Source organism: Oryctolagus cuniculus, chromosome 10, assembly GCF_051225735.1.
Source record: "Oryctolagus cuniculus isolate XC-2025 breed Fujian yellow rabbit chromosome 10, ASM5122573v1, whole genome shotgun sequence".
Lineage (NCBI taxonomy): Eukaryota > Metazoa > Chordata > Mammalia > Lagomorpha > Leporidae > Oryctolagus > Oryctolagus cuniculus.
Window position 1 is genome coordinate 27,303,290 of NC_142876.1, and position 6,000 is coordinate 27,309,289.

Sequence of the window (6,000 nt, forward strand, 5' to 3'; positions counted from 1 at the left end):
ACACCCTGGACAGTCAGCTCCCTGGGCTCCAGCTCGCTCCCTGTGGAAGAGGCTAATAAATCCTGCTTTATAAAGTTACCTTGAGTTTCAAATTTAAAAGCATCTATTTTTTATGACATGGTATTTTTACTTAAAATTCTTGTTAAAAGAGACCCAAAAGATACAGCCCGTATCCACTGTATAATAACCATTTAAAACATTAGCTGTGTAGATATTCACTTAAAAAAACTTAATGACTGGGGGCTGGCACTGTGGCGCAATAGGTAAATCTGCCTGTGGCGCCGGCATCCCATATGGGAGCCGATTCTAGTCCCGGCTGCTCCACTTCCCCATCCAGCTCCCAGCTATGGCCTGGGAAAGCAGTGGAAGATGGCCCAGGTCCTTGGGCCTCTGCACCCACGTGGGAGACCCGGAAGAAGCTCCTGGCTCCTGGCTCTGGATCAGCTCAGCTCTGGCTGTTGCTGGCCTTTTGGGGAGTGAACCAACGGATGAAAGACCTCTCTATGTCTCTCCCTTTCACTGTCTGTAACTCTACCTCTCAAATAAATAAAATCTTTTTTTAAAAAAAAACTTAATGAACCCCTCTCTCTCTCTCTGCCTCTCCTTCTCTCTGTGTGACTCTTTCAAATAAATATATAAATCTTAAAAAAAAAAGGGGGGGGGGGGGACGGTGTTTTGGCGTAGCAGGTAAAGCTGCCACCTGCAGTGCCAGCATCCCATATGGGTGCCGGTTCAAGTCCTGGATGCTCCACTTTCCCATCCAGCTCCCTGCTAACGGCCTGGGAAAGCAACAGAAGATGGCCCAATTCCTTGAGCCTCTGTACCCACAAAGGAAACCCAGAAGAAGCTCCTGGCTGCTGACGTTGGCCTGGCCCGCACCAGCCATTTTGACAATTTGGGAAATGAACCAGCAGATGGAAGACCTCTCTCTGTCTCTTCCTTGCTCATTCTCTGTAACTCTGCCTTTCAAGTAAATAAATAAAATCTTTTTTAAAAAAAATATTCAATTTGCAAAGCTCTAGAAATAATGTGGTTAATACAGTATATGGAGAAGAAAGATACTAGTAAGATACAGAGGAAACTCATCCAGGAAGGCAGTACCCAGGATCCAATAAAAGTAGGAGTTAGGAAGCAAGCAGATAGTCTAGTGGTTCAACACCCAGGTCCCCCATCAATGCACCAGTGTTCACCTCCCCCCTCCATCTTCCGGGTACCATCGATGCACCAGTGTTCACTTCCCAACTCCGTCTTCCCGGTACCATCAATGTGCCACTTCCTGATTCCAGCTTCCTTTCAATGCAGACCCTGGGAGGCCATGATTACATCTCACGTAGCTTGGTTCCTGCCCATCCACTCAACCAGCAATTGATAAGAGCCTTGAATATGATGGAGTCTGGATACCTGGGAACACCCCTGTCTCTGTCCCTCTCATTTACCACAATGTTGAGAAACTGGAGTTTTTTTTTTTTTTTTTTAAGAGAAAAAAAATAATAAAACAGGAAAAGAGAAGAGATGCTGTGGACCATGCTTGGTCCTCAGTCTTCCGCCAATATTTTGCCTGTCACTCCAGGTTCCCGTCTTCTTACCGGCGTGGAGATATTTCCATGTGATGTGCACGTTACCTTGCAATGCGCGTTTGCTCTAAAGCACTTCATCTCCTTCCAGGAGAGCTCCCTCCAGGCCTCCTGTGGCCACCGGTTTTCACTACGTCCCTGCCAGCCACTGAGGCACCTCCCGTTGGAGTCTGAACCATCACAGCAGCTTTCCCGTGATCCTCTCCTGCCACCAGTCTCTCCCACCTCCAAAGGGCCCTGCACCAAAGCCAGATAAAGCCTCCTGGAAGTGACCTTCGTCAATACTTCCTGCCCAGAAACCTTCACTGGCTTGCTCACGGCCTATAGAGTTGCTGGCTCTAACCGTGAGGCCCGCGCACTGCCAGGATGGGGCAATGGGGTTCTTCCCAAGAAGCACCAGAGACAGGTGTGGGTGAACATGTGCGTTTTATTAACAGTCAAGCACACCTTTTAAAGGACAGGCAGGAGGGGCGTAACTAATTCAGGGCAACACTAATTCTATAGGATAGAACCGATATTGGCGGCTCTATGCTTCTCCAATCAGCTTGAAGGTCACGTAGCTCGGGTAGCTTTCCAGGTGGTCCTAACGGGCCTGGGCCACCACTCCGGAGCTGTTTGCCTGATTGGCAATGACGGGGCCCTTTAACAGGGAGTGGGGGTGGGGAAAAGTGCCTGGGGTTCCCGCCACCTGCCAGCAGTCGGGTTTTGGGGTCCCTCCTGGAGGGCATAGCGTGCCAAGTCCTCTCAACCCCCTGCATGGGCAGGGCAGGCAGACTCCCCACCAGGTCCAGGATCACCCACACAGAATAGTTCAGAATACTTGTGGGGCGTTAAGGGCACGATATGGGTGCTTATCACCTCCTCCTGCAGCCCATTTCTCACTGTCTCTTTACAGCAGGTTTCTCAGCCTTGGCACTGCAGTGAGAATACTTTGGACCTGATGGTTTCTTCTCTGGGAAGGGGACTGTGGTAGGCTAGTATCAATAGCCCTGACGTCTTTACCCAGCAGCCCCTCCTCCTATTACAGCGCCCCCTGGGGAACAAAATCACAGCACCACTCCCCTGGAAGCTTGCGCTCCCTAAGTTCAGGCCGACTCCCTGTTCTCCCACCAAGACAATGAAAGAAGCTTCATTCGTTTGTTCGTGTGCATACGCATTCCTTGTGCCTCTTCCGTATCACATACTGCTCCTCCTGGGATGCTTCAAAGCGCTCAGGAGCCTTCAGGGAGTAGGGATCTTAGTCCTCCGGCATAGGAGAAATCCTGCATCATCTACCCACTGCCCCCTCTCCCACCAGCTCACCAGCTCCCCTTCACAGGGCTCACTCCAGGCAAACACTTCCAACTCCCAGCTTCCCCACCACTGACTCCTTCTGCCCATGCAGCCCTGAAGCCAGAGATTCTCCTTGTCTGGACCACCTGAGGTCCGGTGCACCTGCTTCATGCTCCCGTGTGGCCCTGTGCGCCCTCATCGACATCTCTGGCACACTCCACTGGCCCTGTACATTATTTTTCCTGACTCTCCACCTTACCATGAGCAACTTAAGGGCTGACTCTGTATAATGCATATCATTGTTTCTACAAAGCCACAGTAAAAACTGCTAACAAGTACTGAATGCCAGAAGCTGTTCCAGGTACTTTATATATTTTTATTAATTCATTTACTCTTCAAAACAACCATAAAAATAGCAGATGTTGTTATGATGCCCATTAAAAAAAAAAAGCTTTATCTATTTATTTGGAAGCAGAGTGACAGAGAACAAGAAATGGGGAAAAAAGAGATCTTCCTTCTGCTGGTTCATTTCCCAAATGGCTGCAACAGCCAGGACCAGGCCAGGCCAAAGCCAGGAGCCAAAAACTCCATCCCACCTGAGTGGCAGGGACAGAGACAGTGTCATCCACTGTCTCTCAGGCACATTAGCAGGAAGCTGGATCAGAAGCTGAGTAGCCAGGACTCAAATGGACACTCTGGTATGGGATCCCAGTGTTGCAAGCAGCAGCTTAACCCCCCGTACCATAACACTCCCCTCAGTTATATCCCCCTTTTACAGATGAGGAAACTCGAGCTCGCACTAGACAATAATCCTAGATAGGCTGTTTTCAAGCGTACACTCTCAATCCACCACATTAGTAGATGGCTAGTAAAATGTATGTTGAGAGGGAAACCCAACTATGCTAACTTATACTCTCATTAACTGAAATTGGGTTAAAAAGGAGGTATACCTCTCTCAGCTTTAGTGCCATGTTCTTGGAAACCTCAGTACCTTCAGAGCCAAGTAGAGGAGGAAGCAAATGCATTGGCTGATGCACAGAAGAAAGGTGAGACAGAGACCCATGTGAACTGCTGGCTGTGCACCCTTAATGAACAAAGGAGCAGAAGCGAGAAGAGTGGGACCCTGGAACATGGATACACTTTGTTGGACTGCCTGCTACTGTCTACACCTTGTCTGGAAGGATCTGGAACTCTATCACCAATAGATTGCTGAAACCACCTAGGAGACCCACTTTGCTAACCCCAAAACAGTTCCCGATGGCCCTTTGCCCTGGGCCTGCGACATCCTGGACTAGTTCTATTCTCAGCTGTGGCCAAGTGTAACCCATGCACAATACATCATCTCTTCTGCTGTCTTAGCCAAAGAATCAAAAGAAAAAGGATATGCAGGTGGGATGATTTGTTCTTAATAGTTTCTTGAGATAATTAAATCCAATTTAATTTTGAATATGGAAATGCAAAATAATATTACTGTATTTATAATACTGAGCATAACAAATACAAAAGTGGAAGATCCAGAGATTATATCATGAAAATGCATGAATAATTATACTTTAAAGAAAAATCAACTCAATTCTATTTGAACTACTTCAGAGCATTATAAAAAAGTGGAATAAGGGGGTTGTAAATTATTTTTGAAACTAGCATAATAGTGATAACAAAGCCAATCAAGTATATATGTCAAGACTTCACAGCAATATCACTTTCAGTTTCAATTCAAAAACCTAAATATAATAAGCATAATAGCAAACAAAGTCAGGCAGCTCAAAGAGAATAATACAGCATTTCAACATGGGGCTTATTGCAGGAATACAAGGATATTTCAGTATTATGAAACTCAATATATAATTTACCATGTCAGAAATGAAATGAGAAAATAATCATATAATTATTCCCATGGATGCTGAAAAGATATTTGATAAAAATACAATGTCTATGCTCAAGAAAATCTCTCACTAGATAGTTCCTTTAATTCAACTAAACACAAATTTATTGAATACTTACTATATGCAAGGCAGAGTTCTAGGCACTCGAGCCAGGAGCCTGCAGCTCCATTAGGATCTCGAAGGTGAGTAGCAGAGGCCCAAGTACCTGGTTCATCTTTGTTCTCCCAGGTGTCGCTCCCCGTCTTCGTGGAGGAACGACACAGGACCTTGCGCTGTTCTTCTGTCTGCTCGGCCCTCCCCGGGTTTGCTGCTGGTTCTTCCCGGGTTGGCTGCTGTCCCTTCCACCTCCGTGGAAGGGCGGTTCCCCCTGGCCACATTCCCCACTTCAGCAGGGGAGCGGCACACCGCCGGCCGGCTCTCTCGGGGGCTGCACAGGTGTTCCTCTTAGATGTTCCCCTTAGATGTTCCTGGTGCATGTTGTCTCTCTCCTCCTTTATAGTCCTCTTCCACCAATCCCAACTCTGCTACCCACACGCCGAGTACACTGCTCTCCTCCAATCAGGAGCAGGTCCTGCTGTTTATTGGTTGAACTGGAGGCAGCTGAGTAGAAGCTGTTTCTCCCTTCTCAGCGCCATATTGTGGGAGAGCAGATGCATAGAATAAGTCTTAATTCCAGTAACTTAGTCTAGTCCGAGTTGCTCCCCACACCCAGGTGCATTAGCAGGAAGCTGGATGGGAAGCAGAACAGCCAGGACTTTAGAATGGGGTGTGGGCGTAACCCCTGCACCACGACGCCAGCTCAACTCCGTGATCTTTTTGCAATGCCCTCATGTAGTAGGAAGACCACATACCTGCAAATGTAATGGTATTTTCTGCTTCTGACTTTGCACCATTGTAATTAACTTGTAACCTTGGGCAATTCATTTTATCTTCTTTTCATCCATAGGTGTTAGTATTAGATCAAATACCCTTTGAGATCTAAATCCTCTAACACTTTACAGCTTACAAATTGACCTAAAACTATTTTATATATTGGAACTAGTTTTGACTGCTCTTCCTACTAATACCAGATAGTTTACTGAGGAATCTAGCACCAAATATTATTCAGTGCCCACTCCTTTCACAATGTTACAGTGGAATGAAGACAGCATGCAAAGTGCATTTTAGGGCTCAGTCTAGAGTTTCTGGCTTGTTAGGAGGTAGGTGGAACCCCCCCACCCTACACAAATAGATACAGAATTGAACGCCTAGAACAATGGGCCCTGTGA

General features: G+C 46.9%; 1 long non-coding RNA gene across 4 annotated transcripts in view; it reads right to left on the bottom strand.

Annotated features, from left to right (window-relative positions):
- Nucleotides 1–5,466, bottom strand: part of LOC127492378 (uncharacterized) — a 169,628-nt gene extending 164,162 nt beyond the window's left edge. For 2 of the 4 annotated variants that reach the window (XR_016214539.1, XR_016214536.1), the window contains exon 1: nt 4,851–5,237. This is a non-coding gene — a long non-coding RNA (uncharacterized LOC127492378). Of the gene's footprint in view, nt 1–4,850 lie in introns of all 4 variants that reach the window. The other 2 variants (XR_016214537.1, XR_016214538.1) reach the window with 2 other exon arrangements.
- Nucleotides 5,467–6,000: the final 534 nt, after the last annotated feature.